The sequence below is a fragment of the Eumetopias jubatus genome, unplaced genomic scaffold (genome assembly GCF_037043125.1).
Source record: "Eumetopias jubatus isolate StellerSeaLion01/CBP00866 unplaced genomic scaffold, mEumJub1_p1.0 scaffold_17, whole genome shotgun sequence".
Classification (NCBI taxonomy): Eukaryota; Metazoa; Chordata; class Mammalia; order Carnivora; family Otariidae; genus Eumetopias; species Eumetopias jubatus.
The window spans coordinates 87,398,766-87,424,436 of NW_028274823.1; the positions used below are offsets into that span (position 1 = coordinate 87,398,766).

The window sequence follows — 25,671 nt, forward strand, 5'->3', positions numbered from 1 at the left end:
TAAGGCCGATACACTTGATCACAGACCATCAAACTCCACTGCCAGCAAGCAGGACAGGGGAATCGCTAGCAAACACGCAAGGGCAGGCGTGGCAGGCAGTCTGAGGTCGACCCGGGTAGAGCGACTCCATCTTCTCGTCTCCAGGCACAGTGTTCCCAATTTTGAGAAAGTCTCCATATGGTTTCAAGACAGCTCTTGTATCTCATCATATCTAACCCTTTGGATATGCCACATGGCGTCACTGGAAGTATTTAAGGAATATCGAGACCCTGGCTAGATAAATTCTATCAGATAAAGCAGGGCCAGAGCAGGCCCTCAGTTGACTAGACAACATTAATATGACCACGTACACGTCAGGAACCCAGGACAAATGCATGCCACCAGCCATAATCTCAAAATCCGTCCATAATCTGGCAATTTATCACCATCTCCAACGGTACTACACAATCCAAGCACCATCATCTTTTGCCTTCCTACTTTTTATCTACATTTGATTCTCCATATAGTAGCCATGTGCTCTTTTAAGGTATGAGACGGACCATACAACTCCCTTGCTCGTAATTCTTACCAGCTTCCTAACTTAAAATACATATAACTCTTCACCATGAGCTACAAAGCCCCCTGTTGTCTGGCCCTGAGCTTCTCTTCAAACATTCTTCACTTCTGTCCTTCCTCTCTGCTCTAAGCTTCCCAGATGTCAAACCCTCCCACAAAGACACGGCACACTGTCCTGTGTCAGGGCCTCTGCTCTACTATGTCCTGCCAGGACCCTGCTTCCCTCAGTCACTGATTTAAATTTCTGCCACATTTTGTTCCTGTCTCTGCTGAAATGTCACCCTGTCAGGGCGGGCCACCTATCGAATATGAAAGTTTTCATTATATCCCTTTAAGTTTTGCTTTATGTTTTTTCTTCAGAGTATGATAGGATGTTATAATCCATATTTCCCGACTGTTTGCTCAGTCTCCTCCACTAAATTATAAGTCACTGAACTCAGGAACTTTGGTTTCACCACTGTATCCCACATGATGAGAACAAAACATCACACTTAGTAAGCACTGAATGTGCTGAGAGTGAATACTCTTACTGCTGTTATTTAAACGTACTTCAGCAAATCAAAAAACAGAAGGAACTGAGATGAATCACTGGTCCAAATTACAAACATGTATATTTTTCCAGCAGAGCTGGAGTCAACAGAAATGCAGCCACATTTGAAAAGGTGAAAAAAAAAAAAAAAAACAAGAAATCCAGGTAGGAAGAGCCCAAAACCCGAGTGCAAAGATGGGATGTCTTCACCATTCTCACTGCCACATACGTGCTGTTCCGAAACAGTGCTGGTGCTGGTGGTGGTGGTCGTGCTGGTGATGGTGGCAGTGGTGGCGGTGATGGTGGTGATGGTGATGGTGGTGGCGGTGTTGGTGATGGTGGAGGTGGCGGTGGTGGCGGCGGTGGTGATGGTGGAGGTGGTGGTGGTAGTGATGGTGGTGGTACTGGCGGTAGTGGTGGCGGTGGCAGTGATGGTCATGTTGGTGGTGGTGCCGGTGGAGGTGGTGGTGGTGATGGCGGTGGAGGTGACTGATGATAATGGTGATGTCTTGCTTCCATAATTAGAAACCACGTACAGCAAGACTGTTTGACTAAGAATATTCTGTATACTTTAATACTGAGAGCTTGTAGTAAATACATACATTTGATAGTGTCATAGTGTCTGAGGTCATTTAAACCTGGGTAAATCTGTGCCTTCAGTGGGTAATTACACAGAGCTCTGAGTTTTCCTGGTATTATTAGTCACTACCTGAAACTAGATCTCTGAAATTCAGGATTTCCCATTTATGAAACTGGACGGAAAATAATTATTTTCCTTGGTTATATATGGTGTTTGGGATCTTCAGACAAGAGACTGATAATTAGTTGCACAATTTAAAATTACATAACGAAAATGGTCTGACCTGGCTCCCACCTGGGATTGTTTGGTGAATGGGTGCAAATTTTGGTGAAAATCTCTATTCAGCCACATGTTCTCAGTGATCCTAGATTATTGCTTTCTTTTGTGATGCTAGAAATTTTAGCTCACCTCATAAGTGTAGTGATGGTTTATAGACTTGAATGCTTAAAGGGTAAAATAAGGCATAACTTCTTTCTCTTTGTTATATTTAAAATAGATAACTTTTCATCCAGCAAAGTTTGCATTAATTTGTTTAGAGTGGTGTAACAGATACTAAGGACCTCATGTCCACATGTACTAACTTTTTTTTTTTTAGATTTATTTATTTGAGAGAGAGAGCATGAGTGGGAGGGGAAGAGGGAGAGAGAAACCCAAGCAGACTTCCCACTGAGCACAGAGGCCAACAGAGGGCTCAATCTCATGACCGAGATCACGACACAAGCCAGAAGCAAGATCAGACGCTTAACTAACTGCACCACCCAGGCACCCCTGGACTCATAACTTTTCTATATATATCAATTATTTCTTACTGCAAGAAACCGCCATTCTTTCTGTGATGAATGAGGACTCTCCTTGCCCAAGGAAGTTTTCTGGGCACATATGCAACTTGCCAAGATGATGACGCTGATGACACAGCAGTCCTCAACCGAGGATGATAACCGTTCCTCATTCTTCAGATACTCTAGCTCAGCGGGGTCTCAAGAAAGTGTGTGAATCAGTCACCCATGGAGGGAGCAGTTACCAGCACACTTGTACTTGACTCCTTTCCCTGCCCGAACAGCTCACTTCATCGCAGCGCTGCTGGGATCATTGCCAAAATGAACGACTTGCACTCAAATTTATGCATCAGGGTCTTTTGTGGTGAGACCCAAACAAAGACCACTGGTACTACACGTGGCCTCAGAAATCAGATTTTTAGGATGGGGTTATGAGCTCTCTCACAAAATGCTAACAAGGTCACCATTGCCAGTGGTGAGCTGCACGGTGTTAACCTCTGATTTACTGAAGCAACGAAGTTTTAAGACTCAGCTCTAATGAACCGGGATGAGGTCTGGCAGCAACTGCATTTGCCTTCACAGTATTCTAAGGCCTATCATATTTTAAGCCAACAGTAACTGTAAGCCAGAGCTCTTAAACAAAACAAAACAACAGGCTGATGCCAGCCTTTTAACTCAGGGCATGCTGTGCATGACAGAAGGCCTCCTTGGTAGGCTTGAAAGAACTTCCCTTCCCCTTCCTAAAGCCAAAGAGGAGAACGTGTTAAAAATGAAGACGAAGAATTTAATGCTAGAGTGCGCAGTTGTAACGAGGCTGAACCGCTAGCCGCGGTAAGGCGGCCGTGCTAAGGGGGACGGAGATGTCAAGATTTGGCAGGGGACGCTCGAGTGGATGCTTCTGAGAACCCGCTCATGACAACAGGATGGCCTGGTTGTAGCATGTACTCTTCACCCAGAAACTTCTTTCCCAATGGAATACTGGAAGGCTGGAAGGGCTTCACTGACGGACAGCTTAGATGAAATGGCCAGTTTGGGAAAGACACCTGTGGGGTGAGAGTCCTGGGCATCAGTGGTCCTGTGTCTCTGGAACAGAAATAAATGGTGGTTAAGAGTGGCTCATCTCACAATCATTCTCAGTGACCCAGGGCATAATCTATACTTCCTATCCCTCTAACATTAGAGTCTACGCCATCAGGGTCTGCCTTAGAAGAAGGCTGAGTGGGGGACATTCCTCCTAGAAGAGACTTGAGTTTTGATAAACATAAAGCTATGATAACCACTTAGTCATTTGAGGTTTCTCTAGTGTCGACCTGTGGGTGGCCAGGAGATAAAATACTATACTGCTGGAAACAATGAACCCTTCGGGTCCGGAGATGGACTGTGGCAAGCAAGGACAAAGATGTATGTATCTGGAGCTCAGTAGGTCGACGTGGGCGCCCCTTAGGACATCCGTCCTTGGTGATGACCTTCAGTGGCCAACTGCAGAAATCATGGTCTGAAGGAGCACAGACCCCAGATGTTCATATACTTTAATGTGATATATCTTTACTTTGCTGAGTAAGCAACCAAGATCATCAGATGTGCTGATGCTGGTTGAGGTAAATGTGGAATCTGTGGCATAAAAGGGAAAAAATGATTATTAACGATCTATTCTAAGCTAATTGCAATTGCGGAAAAATGAGTGAAATATGGGATCTCTGTGTTATTTCTTTAAAGTGCATGTGATCTTACAATTATTATTTCAAAATAAAAAGGTTTTGTAAGTATGTATGCCAAGTCTTGATGGGCCACGATCTTGCTCAAGCAAAGATGAGATGTGAGGAAGCGAATGTGAGACACAGACGGGTCTGGGGAGCACAAGCGGGGACCGTGTTCTCATCCGTGTCCTCACACTAGTGTGTCTTGTGCCGGACTCTGTCAGCTGCGTCTGGCTGGAAGCACGTACTCCATGAGTGGGGCCGAGGGGAAGCACCAGGAAGTTCATCCTCTGAACAACCTAACACAGGACAACCGAAAAATGCCCATGTACCCTGGCTCTCCTGCCGCTTAGCACAGCTCTAAACATGTTCCCAACCATCGCCCAGGGATCACAGTGGGGGTGCCCCGATCACCTACAACAGTAACGTGGGCAGTAAACCCTGGGTATTGACTTTCTTCCTTTCCCTCTCTCTTTCACACTCAAGGCCAAAACTTCCTGGAACCACCTGAACAAACTACTTGTGCTCAGATCTTTATCACAGGTCTCCTTCAGGGGGCTTGAAGCAAAGACAAGGATGCTATGAAATTCTCTGAGGGGCCCTGGCTTTACCTCTAGCACTTCGGGGAATATTTGACATATGAGACAAACATGCTTTACTGCAAAGCACATCAGGAAACACAATGAGGAACACAGCACTGTGGCTTTAGTCCTGCTTCCAAGCAGGTGCATGGCAGTTGTGAGTACACCCTCACAACTCTAGTAAATCTCCCGGTTTTGCAGAGACTCGTGGGCCACTGTGAAGTCTACCAGGGGCCCGAACCCTCTGCTGTGCCCACCAGCTGAACCACTCTTTATTCCCAGTCCCTGAAATCTTTAGTTATCAAGATGGTGATCTGTTCTCTTTTGAGAAATCCACAGGCTACAAAGGAATTACTTCCCCTGTGGCCCATCCTCTACTGGAAACATGATCCCAAAAGTTATCTCCACTGTTGATAAAGGGAATAGATCCTCATTATTTTTTCAGGGTCATTATTTTACCCCCTCCTTTCATTCTTTCTGTCCAGGACAAAAAGCTCCTTATCGTGCAAGATCATTTCTTCATGAGATTCCTGTCCCGCTCAGTCCTGCAACCTTAAACGTCCACATCCATCACCATGAATTGGTCTTATTTCAAGTAATATTTCACGAAATCCGTAGAATTTTACGGTTAGAGAGACAACTGGTTTCCCCGGCATACAGATGAAGAAGGTGCAGTTCTGACTACCTCGTTTCTGAACGAAGAGGCTGACGCTCACAGAACTTCAGGGAACTGGGGAAGGTGGGGCAGTAAGTTAATGACTGAGCGAAGACCTGAACACACCAGTTTGGCTGTGCTCCAGGGACATCAGGGACAGGAACGTGAAACAAAGGAGTGAAAGACATGGTACACATATGCAAAAATGCAGTATTTTTTTTTTTTACTCTAAGGCAGTCAAGAAAGAGGGCAGCTACTAATTAATCGAGACGTAACATGCTGCTGGTCTTCAGACAATGCAAATTAGGACTGGCTTCACTGTCCTTTTTTACATATTTTTTCATATTATTCATTTTTCATATTAGTATTTTGAGTTAAAAAGTCATATTGCATGAATAAGTTATCTATCTGCATGTTCTAGCGGTTACACAGAGTTTGAGGACATATCAATCTGTGTTTTCTTGCCATAGACAGTAATAAAAGTTGTGCTATGGGCAATGGTTTCTGAGTAGAATGGGGTGTAAACTGATAAAAAGTGCAACCAAATTGAACTTGGAAAGTGCAGAAGCAGGAGGTGGAGAGGAAGAGCTCTGGAACTTTAACACAGCAAAAAACTGAACAATGGAGAGAGGAAAGACGCTATTGTACTTATGCTACATTTCTATAAGTAACTCCCAATACTTTCATTCATTCGTGAGGGCTTACCGAATACAATGTATTCAATATCTTGCAAGTGCAATAGGTAACTTTATGCCTTATTTCCCACCTAAGATATGCAAAGGGGATTACATAGTTGAAACCAGGCTTGTCACTGGAATCGTTGATGGTAAGGGTATGAAAGGGCAATCACTCACCTCAAGCTCTAGGAGACCCAAAAAAGCAAAGAAGTCCCTCGTCTACAAGTAAAGGATATCAGCACCCTCTTGATGCCTTTTAGCCTCCTCTCTGGACACCTGCCTGCACCTTCCCCCCACACAACACATACCTTCCAAGACCACGACAAATGATGTGCACTTATTAGATAACCTCATTACTTAAAAAAATGCGAGATATAGAATGCAAAAGGGAATAGGTTGGAATAATTTGGTTATGTCTCCAGAGCTAACACAGCCTTTTCCATTTACCATAACATTGTAGACAGTTGCCAAATGGTCTCATATTTATAAGGTACTCACACCTAGTGCATGAATAAGAGACTTAGTGACAAAGTTTAACAGCTTTGGAGTTAGGCAGAATGGAAGGAAGGGAGGGAGGGAGGCAGGATGGAAGGAGGCAAACAGTCCTAGTTAGGTCATACGTTCTATGTAAGTGCTTGAGAAATTACTTGAGTGTTCGTAACTTCATTCTCTGCTTCTTAAAAATACCTGGTTTTCAAGTTTGTTATAAACCTTAAGATCAATATAGATGTCACCTGGCAGCATTCTAACAAGACCAATTGTTTCAAGTTTTACGATAGCTCACAAATATTAAATAATATAACACAATATTTGGTGTGTATTAAATTCTTATTAGCAGAAACCTTTCTAATTATTTGTTTGATATGATGTTTGACCACTCCATGACTTTCATCATTCATCTTTTTATATAATCTGTGTCTCTTGTATATGTCACAGATCATTTGAAAATTCCTTCTCAAAATCTTTTTATCAAGTAAATTTAATTTATATAAAATTTTTATTAGCAATTATCTGGACTAATTTCTACCTTATTTTATACACTCCTTTACCATGTATTTTTCTTTTCAGGCTTCTACTGGATTTTTTTTTCCAGTGACAAAGAGCTTTATTACTCACAGCAGACTGTGAAGCAAAAGCATCATGCTTCTGTTGGTTCCCCGGGCGCCCTGAGTCCCACGGGTCCATTATGGTCCTTCTCTATGCTACACAGGTAGTCGGGGCTGTGCCACATCTGAGGAACACCGACCATGGGGAACCCACCTCTTTTACAGAAGGCAGTAAGCGAAGAGTGGTCAGGGCTTTGTATTCTTGGCATGCCCAGCAACAATGTTCAGGGATGCTCAGGAACTATGGCAGTTTGCCTCCTCCAGTAGCTGACCCTAACTTTCTTGGCTGAACTCGAATAGTCACATGAGTATACCACTCCATCTGCCATTCTGATCAACCTAACAGAGACTAGAGGTAACTATATTTAATTTCTCTTGTACAGAATATAATTAAGGCTACTCTCAACAGAACTTCAAGCAGCAAGATGAGGCCAATGTACAGTAACAGATTCAAACACGCTGCCCAGGGACCCAGACTCCGTCATTTGTGCGCAAGCCTCGAGCAGGGCCAGCTGGTCATATTCCAGACATCCAGGGTAGAGTTTAAGGCAGCAATTAGTGATCAGAACACAGACGATCGATACTGGGGGGAAGCTTCCTTATTGCTCACCCTGGCCTCCTGCAAGCTATCTGCAATGTGCCCCAGGAACGTGTGCATCACTGTCTGCCCTGGGGCTGGGGCTCAGAGATGAAACTGACTACAATTAACCACAATTTACTATCAAAGCCATCCCCCAAAAGCTGTGAAGTCTCCAAAGTTCCCCAACAGTTACATTAGACAGATTCTACCAGCATGACTGGCTGCCTGGGTTGGGGACGGATTCCCGGCACTTCCTCTTCCGCCTTCTTCCTGGGTCCCCCCGTGGAGTGTCTTCATCTGTGACTTCCCACAGGGGCTCGAGTGAGTCGCACCTGGTTGAAGGGCAGAGCCAGGACGATGCCACCACACTCCCCCACACTTGGCTCTTTTATATTTTGCCTGAATCCCACTTACGCAGATATGAGGACCACGTATCTTGACCAAATTTACTAGTCTTTAATTCACATCGGTGAACTTCACTTTTATGAAACACTTTTGCAAAATTCATGAACTTTCACCTATTTTTGGACCGTTTTAATCGCACTTTGATGGGCTCTTCACCATTTTCATTATTCTTCACTTCTCTTTTCTCTGTCATTATTGACATTCATGAGCCGAAAAAACATAAATTAACAGTATCATAAGTGTGAAAATGTGAACTAAAGAAATATCTGAAAATAATGGAAGACAGTGGCACTGCACATTTTATTAATAGCATAAAGAAACATCATATAAATGGCAACGCACATTAGACATTTATAAAGTGTAATCATCTTCAGTTACGTATAATTTATAAGCAAACAGAAAAGCATATTGGCCAAAAAAATATTTGTGGCTATTATTCACAAACAGTACATTTTAACATCTAAAGTAAACTGAGTGTTTATAGAATTTTGTTTGCTTTCAGAAACCTCAAGTGTATTTGTTGTATTTTCCGTGCTATGATTTCTGAAAATAAAGAAGAATCTCCTTTTGTGTACACAAATTTTCTTCATAGAAGTGTTAAACACATAGGCCTCAAGTCCTAAAATAGCCAATAATGATTTTTTAGGCAATAAGCAATATTAAAGCAATCTTATTTTCTCTCATGTTTGAATGGCCAGTTTGTGAGAGTTTTCTGGATGGATCTTGCATGCAAACACCATATAGTTTCTTCCACCTTTATGAACCTAGTTTCCTTTCCTTTTTTTTTAAGATTTTATTTATTTGAGAGCAAGCTAGAGCAAGAGAGAGAGAGCATGAGCCGGAGAAGGAGCAGAGGCAGAGGGAGAAGCAGGCTCCCCACACAGCAAGGAGCCCGATGCGGGACTGGATCCCAGGATCCCGGGATCACGACCCGAGCCGAAGGCAGACGCTTAACCGACTGAGCCACCCAGGTGTGCCCCTAGTTTCTCTTTCTATTGACATTGGAGTTCTTACTGTCTTTTTTTCCTTCCATATTTTCTTATTTACAGCAAGGGTGGGGGCTTTTTCTGTCATTCTTATAACCCCATTTATTAAAGAACTTGAACCATATTCTCCTAGGACAAAATCAAGGGGTATTGGAGATGTATCACATACTGTTATTCTCCAAAGATCTTCCCTGCCAACAATGAACATTTCCTCCAGGAAAATGTCCAGAGATGTGTTCTATTTTACCCTCAGGGTAAAGTTCACGGACAACCTACAACATCCTCTGAAAGGCTGGGGCAAGTGCATGTTGATTTAGGAGTCTGATTTTCTTAGGTCCCAATAATTTATCCCAGGGCCCTCTTCACTATTTTCATAAGGGCTACCTGTTGACCTAATCCAAAGTGTTTCAGGTAGATGTACTCCTGAGTAGGTACACATAAAAATATTCTTAGGCTCACTTACATAGTTTCAAAATTTAAATTGCTATCTACATTATAGAAACAGAGAGAACTAGATATAAAAGAGCCTTTAAATATCATTTACTTTAACATTCTCATTTTACAGATAATTCACTAAAATATGAGTGCTGTTTATGACCAGGTTTGGAACACAAACCCATACTTCTCAAAAGCAGGGTCACCACTCTCTGCACTAAGACATGTACCTAGAGTGTAAAATACAGACTTTAATCACAGCACGACCATGATATCCATGAATCATTGATTTTAGGAGTGCAATCATACATATGTAACAGTGCAAAAGTGAGAGAACACTTGCTGGAAACCAAGAAAAGGAAGCTCTCATTGCATGAACCACTCTGTACTACCGCCAATGATTTACAGGACAGTACCACAATGTAAAGATAATGTAGTAGAGAGGGATGCCAGCAAGATGGTAGACTAAGAAGTTCCAGGTCCTAATTCCCTCACTGAAACATTCACACACACACACACACACACACAACCAAGACTGAATCATGAAGAAATACATCTGAATAAATCTATAATGAACAGGATGATTGAATCAGGAATCAAAACCTCCCAACAAAGAAAAGCCCAGGACCAGAGGGTGTCTTCCATGAATTCTACCAAACAGTTAAAAAAGAATTAAGCCAATCCTTTTCAACTTCTTCCAAAAAACTGAAGAGGAAACACTTCTGCTAAAGATTGTTTGTGTCCCCCCAAAATTCACATGTAGAAACTCTTAACCTCCAAGGATGGTATTAAAAGCTGGGGTCCTTGAAAGGTGATTAGGTCATGATGGTGGAGACCTTGTGAAGGGGATTAGTGCCTTTATAAAGGAAAACCACAGAGCTCCCTCATCCTTCCACAATGTCGGGACATAATGAGAAGGTGCTGGTTATGAACCAGAAAGAGGACCCTTGCCAGACACTGAATCTTCTGGCACCTTGATCGTGGATTTTCCAGTCTCAAGAACTGTAAGAAATAAGTTTCTGTTGTTTACAAGCCACCAGTTTATGGTATTTTTGTTATAGCAGCCTGAACTAACTCATTCCATGCAGCTAGCATTACCCTGCTATCAAAGCCAGACAAAGAAAACCAACAACAGAACTACAGACCAATTATTTCTCATGAACACTGATACAAGAATCTTCAACAAAATACCATCAAACCAAAATTCAAGAATATATTAAGAGAACTATTCACAAACCAAGTAGGATTTATTCCTGGAATGCAAAAATGGTTTAACATATGAAAATCAAACAAGGACATACACCACATTGACAGAATGAAAGCAAAAACCCCATGACTATCTCCACTGATGCAAAAAAAAAAAAAGCTTTTGACAGAATAAAACAATCCTTCCTGATAAAAGCACTCAACAAACTAGGAATACAAGAAAACTAACATATTAAAGGCCATATAGGAAAAACACATGGCAACCAGCATATTCAAACGTAAAAACGTGACAGCTTTCCTTCTAAGATCAGGTACAAGGCAAGGGTCCCCACTCGTCCCACTCTTATTGAACACAGAAATCTTAAGTCCCAGCCAGAGTAATGAGACGAGAAAAGAAATAAAAGGTATCCAAATAAAAGAGGGAGAAGTAAAATGATCTTTGTTCACAGATGACATATCCTTCTATGCAGAAACCCCTGAAGATTCCACACACAAAAAAAACCGTTAGAACTAATAAACAAATTTAGCAACATTACAAAAAAATGAACTCTCGTGTGTATGGTAAAATATTCGACAGTACTGTCATAACCATTCAAGAGGGAAAGGACTCTTTCCAACTAATGGTGTTGGAAAACTGGACATCCACATGCAAAAAAGAATGAAGTTTTAGACTCAACGTGTACCACATACAAAATGACTCAAAATGGATCAAAGTCTTTACCTAAAGAACTAAAACTATGAAACTTATAGAAGAATATATAGGAGAAAAGCTTCACTACATTCGATTTGGCAACGATTTATTGGATATGACGCCAAAAGCAAGGCAACAAAAGAAAAAAATAGGTAAGCTGGATTTTATCAAATTTAAAAAGATCTGTACATCAAGGACATAATCAAGAATAAAAAAGTAATCCACAGAATGGGAGAAAATTCCTGCATATATCTAATAAGCTATTAATATCAAGAATATAGAGAGAGTTCCTACAATTCAACAACAAAAAAACACACAACCTGATTAAGAAATAGTCAAAGGACTGAACAGGCATTTCTATTAAGAAATGACCAACTAGTGTTTGAAAAGATGCTCAACACTGGTAACTGGTAACTGAGAGGGAAATGCAAATCAAAACCACAATGAGATACCACTTCATACCCATTAGGGTGGCTATTACCAAGAACAAACCAAAAAAACCCCTAGAACACAAGTTTTGGTGAGGACGTGGAATAACGGGAACCTCTGTGCACAGCTGGTGGGAATATAAAATGGTGTAGCCACTGTAGAAAACAGTATGGTAGTTTCTCCGAAAATCAAACATAGGCTTACCCAATACTATCCAGCAATTCCATTTCTGGAATCTCAAAATAAGAGAAAGCAGGGACTCCTATGGATATCTGTATACACATGTTCATAGCAACACTGTTCACAAGAGCCAAAAGGCAAAGAAACCTAAGCATCCACTGACAGATGAATAGATAGACAAAAAGTGGTATATTCATACAGAATGTTATTCAGCCTTAATAAAGGAAGTCTGACGTTGAAAATACTGTGCTAAGGGTGAGCCAGTCACAAAGGACCAGGTATTGCATGATTCTATTTATATGAGGTCCCTGGAGTGGGTTACTGGTTCATGGGGAAGGAGTTACAGTCTGGGACATTGGAAATGTTCTGGAGGTGGATGGCAGTGATGGATGTACAACAGCATGAAAGTACTTAATGCCCCTGAATTGTACACTTATAAATAGTTAAAATGGTAAATTTTATGTAGGTTTTTCCACCAACAACAAAAATAAAAATTGCAATACCTATATATTTCAAAGTGTTTCACTGTAGCATGAACAAGCCTCCCTCGTTCATTTGGAGATTTCCTTGAAGATTTCCATCTGCCCCAGGTCATTTATGGATCTTGACATAGTGCCTGGCTTGAACCCAGTCCAAGCCCCTGAGACATAAGGTTCAAAAGTTATCAAAAGAACAAGCAAAGAAACAACTCTTGGATACCTATCATGCAACAGGCAGTGTATTCTGTAGTAATAACACACAATGAAGACAAAGCACAAAATTAGCAATGTTAGCACGGCGCTTCGTAAAGCGGTGAGGGCCAGGTGGGACCCGTGTTCAGGGTGTGGAGGTAGAGGAGCAAATCTTCTCTGCTCTGAGAAATGCCAAAGATAGCTATGGTAAGTACAACTTTTCAAAGGTTTGTCAAAGTACTGCAGATGTATTTCATATTTTTAAGATAAAAATTATAAAGTTGTAATAGTTTTACTGTCTATAAAACAACTTCCAACTGCTGATAAATATCTACTCCATTAAAGTGTTATAAAAACATCCAGTGGAAATACTGGAGATGAGAGAATACCAATTAGGAACAGATACAATCAAAAGACGACGGACTCTGAGAAACAAACTGAGGGTTCTAGACGGGAGGGGGGTGGGGGGATGGGTTAGCCTGGTGATGGGTAAAAAGAGGGCACGTTCTGCGTGGAGCACTGGGTGTTATGCACAAACAATGCATCATGGAACACTACATCAAAAACTAACGATGTAATGTATGGTGATTAACATAACAATAAAAAATTTTTAAAAAAACTAATGATGTATGGTGATTAACATAATAACGAAACATTTCTTGTTTAAAGTTTTCTTGCATTTGCACATCTAACAGGTTGCTATGGCAACTCAGTTATCTTGAGATACTCAGAGATTAGATTAAAACACCATAATGTTGAAAACCTACATTTCCACTTTTATTAATTATACTTTTAACAAAAAGATGACAACTGTTGGAGATTAATTTTTTTTTAAAAGACAATATTAGAAGATGTTGTTCATAGGTAAACAGTCTTCAAGACCAATGAATTCAGGAACAGAAACGAGGAAAAATGGCCACCCCCAAACTCTCATCACCCTGAAGAGCTCTCTGCCCCGTGTGTGCGTGTTTGACTGGGGGTGAGGTGAGGGCACAGAGGCGCCGGGGAAGTAATTACAAACTCAGTATCAAAATGTGACATGTGACACGTGGCTTCTGAAAATTAGAAAGCAGGTAAGAGGAAATCATCACAAGCTTTTAACTTCCCATTGGAGCATGAACTCTTCAAGAGCACTTGAATCCAAAACCGCAACACGGATTTAGGATGTTGCAGGTACCGCTAAGCACACCTTCTGAGAACCACTCATGATGGCAATTCCCCAGCATCTCACAGATTCTTGGGGCTGGAGTAAGGAGACCAGCAACTAGCAATAAAAAAAGCACCGCAGCAAGGGGAGAAGTAAAGGGGCACAAAGCGTCGCACGAGCGTGCCTGACCGCCTCACGGCCAAGGACACGCAGCCACCGAGCCAACAAGCAAACGGGAGGCCACAAGCATAAGGTGTTTCCAGCTCAGAATGACGGGGCTCAGCGGTCTCGGGCTTACGGGCTGCCGCTGAGCAGATCACAAACCTCCTGCCTGGTGTCTAGAGCAGAAGCAGCTCAGGAAGGACTCATCGGTCACCTTAAAACTCACGTTAGGAGGGTTTATAAACTTTGGACTCCTTTCCAAGTGGGAGGCAAAATTATTCAAACTGCTCAGCTTTCCTAAAACACGGGGTAATTGTAGGACTTGTATGTTTTCCGCTCTGAACAGTTCAGCATTCGTCTCTTCCGATCGGGCATGTCTTGAGGTTTCAGCACAAGCAGGAGAGACTGCAGGACAGGGAGTGAAGCTTGTGGTAACCCACTGCATCTTTATGCGGGCAACAGACAACTTCATCCAACTACTACGCTGTCTTTGACCAGCATTCCATTTGCTGCCTGCAAACTTTTATTTACTTGACCTGGAGATCCTCTGAGAAGCAGCTTTTCTAGTCTAGTGAATGTTTAATTATCACCAAAAGTTAAGGGGTTTTCCAGATAAGTTTGGCTGCAGAAACCAGAAGTGGATCCATAAGGTGTCAGCTTCTAACAAAACCACCTCCAAGCCTCAGTGGCTCTTTGAATATGAAAGTCTGTTCCTGACTCACAGCTGTCCCCAGGAGCCAGGCCCCTCCACTGTCGTCCCCTTCCCCGCCACCTCAGCATCCTCCCCAGTCAGCCAGCCTCGGGGTCCTCACGAGCCAGGCCTGAGGTCACACTGCTGTCCCCATCTTAGCTGAAGTCCAGACACAGGACCTCACCTGACGCCACAGGACAGTAGGAAATGAGCTCAGCTGTGGGTCTGGGGCACAATTCATAAAAGTGTATTTATAATAAAGTTAGGCAATTTATCTCTTCATAGATCAACATTTTCATTTCCTGAGTTTGCTTTCCATGGGAACAGGACCAGGAGGGATACGTGTCCTCCACTGTCCCGTCTGCCCTCCGGGCTCGTGTGCCGGGCACACAGGTGGGCCGGAACCCCCCACAGCACATGTTTCCCGTCAGCCCTCACTGCTCTCCCCTCCGCCGCCCTCTCCTCCCACTTCAGACTCTGCCATGACACAACCCCGCCCCCATCCCCACATCACTTCCAGCTCGTCCGGGGCCCCAGCCCTGTTCAAAATGGGTGGGTCCACTGTTTCATGGTCTCCAGGACAACCCGGCAAACTGATAATACAACATATGCGGAAGTCTCGATGGGAAAGAGTGAAGTGTTTCTCACAAAACGGTCCCTAAATCCAGTGCATCATAATCACTGGAGGTGTTTGTTAAAAATGCAAAATCTAAACCAGCCACTGGGAGTTAGAACCTCCAGAGAGACAAATGAAATCAACGTTTTAAGAAATGCCTCCAGGTGACTCTGTTGCACCTCAAATTTTGAGAACTAAAGGTTTAGCTCTATGTCTTCCCAGATAACATATCTGGGTCATTACAGTGAGTCTGTGTGTGTGTGTCAACGATGACATGAGGGAAGAAACAGAGCATACTGGCCCCGAATATCATGGCTGTTGCTGCAATTGTTTTTCTTTAGGGAAAGCACCTGATCCTCAGCTACTTAGTCTACAAATAGTAACAATACTGTCTAACCAGTTAATGCCTAAAAGCATCAAATGTTTATTACCTAAGGATTGACCATTAATCTGTTTAAAAATTGTGAACCGAAAAAAATCTGCTATTTTCCCTGAGAAGATAACCTGGAAGGTGACAAAATCAATAGGAAGACAAGCAGATAAAGGTTCAAAGTTTCAACATCTATTTGCTTTTGTCTCTACATTTCGAACATCTGAGGATGTCACTCAGCACCCTTTGTCCAACCAACGGCCTCTAACGCCCTCCAGTCACACCACACACCACAGCCTTCCTGTGGCCACATCACACCTTCACAGCTCCTCCACACGGTCCTTTGTTACCCTACTTGCCCTGGATGTGGAATCCTGCTTAGTTTACCTCACTCTACAATTCCCCAACAAAACGCCGTTTTGTACCTTTTACAAAGGCCTGTTTCCCATCCCACTATTTCCAAACATCCCCTGGATTAATTCCAGGGAATTAGCTCCCCACTTCACATATTTCTGGAGCATGTGTGTGTATGTAGATATATAACATATATATGTTATGCTGATTTCAACATATTTTAGTAGGCAGAGCAGAAATATTTTTCTTACATGCCAAGGTCTATCAACTGGGAGTAGCTGAACAGGGTACTGGGGCACGAGGGAGGTGATCTTCCATACTTATGGGCGTCAGGGAAAAGCCAGGGTTGACCAGACGTCTGTTCTGCGAGTGGGGCTGAGAAGGGTCAGTGGTGGTAACTCCTACACAGAACAATTCACACCCACAGGGCTCACAGACAATTAGAATAGGGGACACCATAACATTGCAGCAAGCTTGCATTTAAATTCACAATATAAAACCTACTGTCATACACTGTTAGTGAAATCTGTGCTCAAAGGATACTCGAATTGTTTGTTATGATTAAACCACAAGAGTTTCATTTGCTTCTCTCAGGCCTTCATTCTCTTGTTCCATGTATTTCAAGTGGATTTTTGAAAGATCACTTCGTGACGGCAAATGCAATGTTCAAAGCGTCTCTGGTTGCCTTCACAGGGCTGTTCGCATGCCGGATATACTGAGGATAGCAGAGGTTAAATAAATAGAGAGTTAGCAAGTTCAGGTTTCTCTCTGTTTTCCCAGATATCAGCTGTTCAACAAAAACCATCATTAAAGAAGCAGTACCAGTTCATAGAAGAGTAAAACCAATGAGACAATTTGTCAAAGATGTGAATGTTCAGTGTTAATACAAATGCCACAAGCGGTTAGAGAAACTGCAAATCAAGGAACCGAGGACTTAAAGTATGAAACTTTTTGGAAATCTCTGGAGGATTTGTTACAAGGATGGAGATTCTTCATCCACATTTCTGCCAAGCATATATATTTCTGTGAAGAGAGTAATGTCTAGAGGAAGACATTAGATTTTGAATTTTTCTATATTTTGTATTATATATAATTTCATATACTTATTAACCATCTAGAAAATATCAGATAGGCTTCAACAGACATGAAACAAAATAAGTGCACTGTTCTTGTCACAGAACCTTAACACTGTCCAAATCACAACATCCAAGAAGCAAACATCTCTTGAGTTCTGTTGACAGCACTAAATGTGAACTCTGTTCCAAATACAAAATTTCAAATGAGCCAAGATGTCCACTCAACTTCTTTACAAATAAACTGGACACCCATAAAAAACAGCAGACTATGGATAGCAGTCAGCACTGCGATAAAGTGAGAAAGGTTTCCCATAGCGTCCAGGTGTCTTCATGATTGGAATAAATGACTCCTTAAAAAATAACAGAAAATAAAACTACATCATAAAGAGAATAGTACCTGCCTTCACAGTTCAGAATATATGCAAATGCACATATATTTAAAAAATATGATACTCAGGATACCTAACTAGAAAAAACAAAACACAAGATTAAACAGCTTTGTAACTTCGGTATATGTCTGACAGAAAACACCATTTGGTGGAGAAGTCATTTAACAGAGGTATTTCCTGTAAGTGACACCCTGGTGACCAGGAACTAAGTTCTAGAGATACAAAGACTGCAAGGCAAAGGACAACACCTGTCACTGGCTGGGAGAGTGACGTTCGAGGCAGCTGTCCAGGTGCAGCAGGAGGGACCCGTTTCTCCCCAGCAGCACCTGGATTTCTGAGGAGGAACACCCGGGACTGGGGGGTCGAAGAGGAAAGGGAAGGAGGCAGTTGAGAACACCAAAGTGCAGTGAAAGAGTGAAGAAATGGGCTTCCGGCTGCCGGCTTCAAGACTTCAGCAGGACCGCCCACAGACCTCTGGATATGCCCCACTTGATGCCACGCCAGGCCCAGCGGCACCCCAGAGCCCCAGCTGCCAAGCCCACAACGCCCCCCACTCTGCCACCAGCCAAGTGCATCCACAAGAGCCAGCTGTTACAGGAGAAACCACAAACGAGCTACAGTGCCACCTTCCATAATAGAATAGAAAGGTTTCTAATGGCCAGCCTGTTGAACTGTAAGATCCAAAGTAAACAAAAAACCTTAATTAGGGAAGGTGACTGCTACTTCAAATGCTAAAGCAGAAATACATGTCTTCAAACACCATAAACAATCAAGGAAATATGGTATCACAAAAAGAAAATAATTCTCCAGCAACCAAACTCAGAGGCACAGAATACTGCACTCTAACTGATAAAGAATTCCAAATAGTTGTCATGAAGAAATTAACAAGCTATAAGCAAACGCAGAAAGGTCATTCAGTGAACTCAGAAACAAAATTAATGAACACAGTTCTTTACCAAAGAGATTAAAATTATAAGGAAAAACCAAACAAATACTAGAACTGAAAAATTCAATAAATGAGATGGAGAATGAAGCATCAGTAACTGGGCAGATGAGACGTTAAAGAGAATAAGCAACTTGGAGGGTAAGAATAGAGAAACAGTTCAGTTCTTTTTTTTTTTTTTTTTTTTAAAGATTTTATTTATTTGAGAGAGAGAATGAGATAGAGAGAGAGAGCATGAGAAAGGGGTAGGGTCCGAGGGAGAAGCAGACTCCCTGCTGAGCAGGGAGTCCGATGCGGGACTCGATCCCGGGACTCCAGGATCATGACCTGAGCCGAAGGCAGTCGCTTAACCAACTGAGCCACTCAGGTGCCCCGAGAAACAGTTCAGTTCTATGAGGAGGGAAAACTAAGATTTTAGAATAGTGAAGAAACCCAGCAAGAGCTATCAGTTTCAATCCAAAAGTTCAAAAAGGCAAATATAAAAGTAACTGGTGTACCAGAAGGAGAAAAGGGGGAGAAGGAGACAGTCTACTTAAAGAAATAATAGCTGGGAACTTCCCAAACCTGGGAAGAAATGGTACGAGTCCACAAAACGATTACAACAGCCTATTATCTCAATGCAAAAAAATCTTTTCCAGAACACATTATAATGAAACTGTCAAAAATCAATGATAAAGAACCTCACAGGCAGCCAGGGAAAGGAAAGTAACCTTGCAAAGGAACCCTATTAGGCTATCAGCAGATTTCTCAGCAGAAACTCTGCAGGCCTGGAAAGAGTAGAATGACATGTTCAAAGTGTTGAAAGATCAAGACTGCCAGCCAAATACACTTTGCCTGGCAAAATTCCCCTTCAGATATGAAGGAGAGATAAAGGATTTCCCAGATAAACAGAAGCTAAAGCAAGGTTACTACCACAATGCTTGATTTGCGAGAAATGCTAAAAGGAATTCTTCGAGCTGTAATGAAAAGATGCTAATCAGTGACACAAGAACACACTCTACTCTGCTACAGAGTTAGAAAATGGTAACTATGTTAGAACAGCCCTGCTGCCACTTAACTGTGGTATAAAGGTTAAAGGAAAAGAGTATTAAAACCTACAGCTACTATAATTGGTTAACAAATTCACAGCATAAAATCAGTGAACTGTGACATTAAAAACATAAAAGGGAAGGAGTAAAAGGGTGGAGCTTTTATACAGGAATGAAGAGAAGCTGCTTTCAGCATAAAATGACCTATTTTCATCTCTGAGATGTTTTACATAAACCCCATGGTAACCACAAAGCAAAAATCTAGACTCGATTCAAAAACATTAAAAAGGGGGGGGGGGCACTGAGCAAATCACCATGAAAAAATAACCAGAAGTCAAACAATAAGTTGGCAGTTGCAAGTCCTTACATATCAATAATCACTACAAAGTAAGTGGACTGAATTATCCAATCAAAAGGTGCAGAGTGACTCAATGGATAAAAAAAAAAAAAACAAGACCCAAGTTTACGTTGCCTACAGAGACTCATTTCAGCTCTCAACACATATCGGCTCAAAGTGAAGAAATGGAAGAAGATATTCCATGCAAATGGAAATCTAAAAAAAGGAAGGGTAGCCATATTTATATCAAAGAAAATAGAGTTCAAGCCAGAAACACTAACAAGAGACAAAGAAGGTTGTCAAAAAATATAAAGGGTTCAATAAATCAAGAAGATAAAATAGTCGGAAACACATATGCACTCACCATTGGGACACCTAAATATAGTAAGCAAATACTAACAGGTATGAAGGGAGAAACAGAAAACACTACAAAAATACTAGTGAACTTCAATGCTCCACTGTCAGCAATAGACAGATGATCCAGACAGAAAATCAACAAAGAAACACTGGAATTGAACCACTTCTTAGACTAAATGGCTTAACGGACATATATACATCATTCCATCCAACAGCAGCAGAAAACACATTCTTCTCAGGGGCACAAAGAACATTCTCTAGGATAGATCCTATGATAGGACACAAAATAAATCTTAGCAAATTTAAGGAGATTGAAATCATACCAAGGATCTTTTCTGACCACAATGGTATGAACTAGGAATCAAAAAGAGAAAAGCTGACAGGTGCATGGCTGGCTCAGTCACTGGAGCACGCAACTCTTGATGTTGGGGTTGTGGGTTTGAGCCCTATGTTGGGGGTGGAGCCTACTTTAAAAAAAAAAAGTTTTTTTTTTTAAATAAGAGAAAAAGTGAAAATTCTACAAATATGTGGAAACTAAGCAACACACTTCTGAACAACCACTGCACTGGGTCAAAGAAAAAATCAAAAGGGAAATAAAAAGTTATCTTGAAACAAAGGAAAAAGGAAATATATCAAATCCTATGGGATGCTGCAAAAGCAGTTCTGAGAAGAAAGTTTACAGTGATAAATGCATATTGGAAAGATCTCAAATAAAAAACCTGATTTTATACCTCAAGGAACTAGAAAAAGAAGAACAAACTAAGTCCAAAGTTAGAAGAAAGAAGATAATAATGATCACAGCAGAAATAAATTAAATACAGACCAGAAAAACAATGGAAAGGATCAATGAAATTAAGAGCTGGTTTTTCAAAAAGACAAAATTGACAAACCCTTTCCTAGGCTAGTAAAAAAGAAAGAAGACTCAAATAAATAAAATTAAAAATCAACTGATACTACAGAAATATAAAGAATCTTAACAGACTATATAAACAATTATATGCCAACAAATAGAACCTACAAGAAGTGGATGAATCTCTAGTAACACAACATATACGAAGACTGAATAAAGAGAGGAGAAAATCTGAACAGATCAATAACTAGTAAAGTAACTGAATCCGTAATCAAAAACCTAACACAGAAAACTCCAGGACCAGATGGCTTCACTGGTGAATTCAACAAATATTTAAAGAAGAATTAATGGATTCCAAGAAAAAAAAGAAATTCCAAAAAAAGAAAAAAAAAATGAAGAGCGGGGAACACCTCCAAGTTTATTCTATCATGCCATTCTATCACGCCAATATTACCATGTAACCAAAGCCAGAAAAGAACACTACAAGAAAGTAAGATTATACACCAATATCCCTGATGAATGTAGATGCAAAAAATGTCAACAAAATATTAGCAAACACATTAAAAAATTCAAAACACATTAAAACACATAATAATGATCATACACCATGATGAAGTGGGATTTATCCCTGGGATGCAAGGATGGTTCAAATATACACAAATCAATAAACGCAATACAGCACACTAACAGATTAGAAAAATCACATGATCATCATAACAGATGATGAAAAGGCATTTGACAAAATGCAACATCCTTTCCTGATAAAACCCTCAACAAATTGGGTACGGAAAGAACACAACTCAACATAATAAAGGCCGTATACAACAAACCCATAACTAACATTATACTGAACATAGAAATTTTGAAAGCTTTTCCTCTAAGATCAAGAAAAAGCAAGGATGCCCACTCTCAACCCTCTTACTCCATACACTACTGGACGCCCTAGCTACAGCATTTAGTCAACAACACAAGTAAGGCATCCAAATTGGAAAGGAAGAAGTATAACTGCTATTATTTGCAGATGATTTGATTTTGTATATACAAAATCCCAAGAACACGACCAAAAAACTGTTGGAACTTCAGGAAAGTTGCAGGATATAAAATCAGCATATGACGAGCAGCTACATTTCTATATACTAACGATGTAACATCCAAAAATGAAATAAAGAAAACTACCCTATTTACAATAGCTTCAAAAACAATCAAATACCTAGGAATACATTTAATCAAGGGGGTGAAAGATCTGTACATTGAAAAGCACAAGACCCTGCTGAAAGAAGTTGAAGACACAAACAAAAGGAGACATCTTGCATTCATGTATTGAAAGAATTAATAGTTACAATGCCCATACTACCCAAAGCCATCTATAGATTCAACACAATCCCCATCAAAATTCCAACTACTTCAAAGAAACTAAAAAGAAAACAAAACAAAACCTCAAATTTATATGGAACCAGAAGAGACCCTGGATAGTCAAAGCAACACTGGGGCAGAACAAAGCTGGAGGTATTACACTTCCTGAGTATACTACAAACCATGGTAATAAAAACAATATGCTACTAGCATAAAAACAGACACACAGACCAAGAGAACAGAACATAGTTAAACTTCCACATATACTGCCAATTAGTATTCCACAAGGGGCCAAGAACACCCAATGAAGAAAGAATCTATAACAAGTGGTGCTGACAACACTGAAAAGAACACATGCAGAACAAAGAAATCGGACCGCTATCTTATAGCACTCACAGAAATTCACCCAAAATGGATCAAAGATTGAAACATAAGACCTGACACCGTAACACTCCTAGAAAAAAATGTAGGGAAGAAGCTCCTTCATACTGCCTTTGGCAATGGGTTTTGGAGAGGGCACTAAAAGCACAAACGTTGAACAAAACCAAAAATCAGCAAATGGGAACACAGAAACTTAGAAGCTTCTGCACAGCAAAAGAAACAACAAAATGAAAAGGCAACCTACAGAAGGGGAGAACATTTTTGCAAACCAGACATATCTAACAGGGGTTAATATCCAAAATATATGAAGAATTCAGACAACTCAATAACAAACAACATGATATAGAAAAAAAATGGGCACAGTAACTGAACAGACATTTCTCCAAAGACAACCAAACTGCAAACAGGTACATGAACAAATGCTCAACATCACTCATCATCAGGGAAAGGCAAACCAAAACCACCATGAGATACCACGTCACACCTGTTAAGACTGGCTAGAATCAAGGAGAGAGACCAAGTACGGTGAGGATGTGGAGAAAAGGGGACCCTTCTCACTGCTGGTGGAAATGTGTATTGGTTCAGCCAATATGAAAAACAACACAGGGCTTCCTCAAAAAATTAAAAACATATCTACCAGATGCCCTGGCAACTCCATGTCTGTGTATACACCCAAAGGAAATGAAAACAATATATCAAAGACATATCTGAACTCCCATGTTCACTGCAGCATTATTCACAACAGCCAAGATATGGGAACAACCTAAATGTTTATCGATGGAAGAACTGATAAAGGAGATGTGATGCATATATATTAAGTTATATATATTATCCACATGTATGGTATATATTCATGTATATACACATATTACACATATTATCCAGCCACATGAAAGAAGAACATCTTGCCATCTGAGACCACATGGATGGACTCTGAGCAATTATGCTAAGTGAGGTATGTCAGAAGAGAAAGGCAAGTAATGTATGGTATACTTACATGCGGAATCTAAAAAAGCCAAACTCATGAAAACAGAACACAATGGTGATTACCAGAGGATGAGGGTCGGGAAAATAGGACTGACATTGCTTAGGGGACAATCCTGCAAGGAGTAGTAAATGAGCCCTAGAGATCTAATGCACAGTGTAATGAACAAAGACAATACTGCAGGATCACCAGCAAACTTGCTAAGAGACTAGAACTTAATTATTCTAACCGCTAAAAGAAATGATAATTAAATAATGTGACAGAGATGCTAATTATGGTACCTCTACATTACAATGGCAATCACAGTACAATACATGAACTATCAAATTAACATGTTTTACACCTTAAATTTATGCAATGTTAAATATCAAATATATTTTTATTAAAAAATGGAAAAGCGGGGCACCTGGGTGGCTCAGCCGTTTAGCGTCTGCCTTCGGCTCAGGGCATGATCCCAGGATCCTGGGATCGAGCCCCGCATCGGGCTCCCTGCTCAGCGGGGAGCTGGCTTCACGCTCTCCCTCTCCCCCTGCTTGTGTTCCCTCTCTCGCTGTGTCTCTCTCTCTGTCAAATAAATGAATAAAATCTTTAAAAAAAAAATGGAAAAGTAACTGGCACGTAGGTGCTGAGAAAAGTTTGTTCAGTGCATCATCAGTACATACTAATAGAAAAAATTATCAGGGAGTATGAACAATTCTGAATCTGCATGTAAGTATCAACTTAGCCTCAAAATATAAAGGAGCACGCTTTATGAGTATGACCGGGTCTCCGTACACGTGCGCGCGCACACACACACACACACACAAATTTCAGAAAGAGAACAAAGGAAGAAATTTGCCAGAAACTGTAAACCTTCTATGGAAACCCTCACTACCACCTGCCAGACTATCACCTGTTCAACCTAGACAACATGACTGCTAAATTACAGGTAGACTCACACCAGTAACACTGCTGTAGAACATCCAAAAGCAAACAAAACCCATTTCATTACTTAGATAGAAAACTGTTTCCTTGAGGTGCATGGAACCCTCCAGTTTTACTTGTTCTCCAATACAAAAGACATAAGACGTATAACAATGATTATCAGAATTAGCTGAATATCTACTAGCCTTTCTTTTTGTTCTTATAAACATCACATTTGTTGCATTACCTACTTCTTCAGATCGCCACCGCCACCCCAAGAGAGTTAAAGTTAATTAAGCGAATCAGTTCCTGAAAATTTCTGAGATGGGACAGAGCTACACGGAAGGGGTAAAACAGAGACTCTCTTATGATCGCAACCAAACTTTTTTTTTTAATCAAAAAAGATTTCTCTTATTCTTTTTCAAAAGAGCAAGAACAGCCTGTTGCTAGCAGCGAGGGTGACTCGGGCACCTCAAGTAAAGCTGCTCTTATCTTTATATCCCAGTATCTCTGAATATCGTTCAACATAATTAAAACTAACGTTATTTTGGTAGTCATAGGGTATTGTCTAACAACCATACTCATTTTGCAAATTGATGGGAAGTCGGTCACCATTCTTTATCATAACCATCTTAAATTATGGCTGAGGTTTTTTTCCCCTCCTATTTTCAACTGTTAGTCCCTAAAACTTTGATAAGTGGAATATTACTCAGGCACAATGATTCTGCATTGTTGAAAATGGTTTCCAACGTTCTCAGAGAGTCATGAGCCTTGAGTGACTCACACACCAAAAAGCAGTGAGCCGTGGGAAAAGCAGTTCATCAGTTTCTAGTTGGTACACACTTGTTCCGATGGGTAACTACCACCATCCAAGAATACTAGTCACTGAAACGCTTTAGTGATGGCTTTGGTAGGTATAACATGCACTTGCTTATAATTGTGATCACTCTCTTCTACCTACTTTTTAAAAGATTTTATTCATTTACTTGA

At 40.9% G+C, this 25,671-nt stretch overlaps 1 protein-coding gene across 2 annotated transcripts in view; it reads right to left on the bottom strand.

Annotated features, from left to right (window-relative positions):
• Window positions 1–3,203: 3,203 nt before the first annotated feature.
• Window positions 3,204–25,671, bottom strand: part of ZWINT (ZW10 interacting kinetochore protein) — a 33,811-nt gene continuing 11,343 nt past the window's right edge. Inside the window, exon 9 of one of the 2 annotated variants that reach the window (XM_028104615.1) lies at window positions 3,204–3,523. The gene's annotated coding sequence lies outside the window, so the exon portion shown is untranslated. Of the gene's footprint in view, window positions 3,524–16,278; window positions 16,795–25,671 lie in introns of those variants that run through there. The other variant, XM_028104614.1, reaches the window with a different exon arrangement.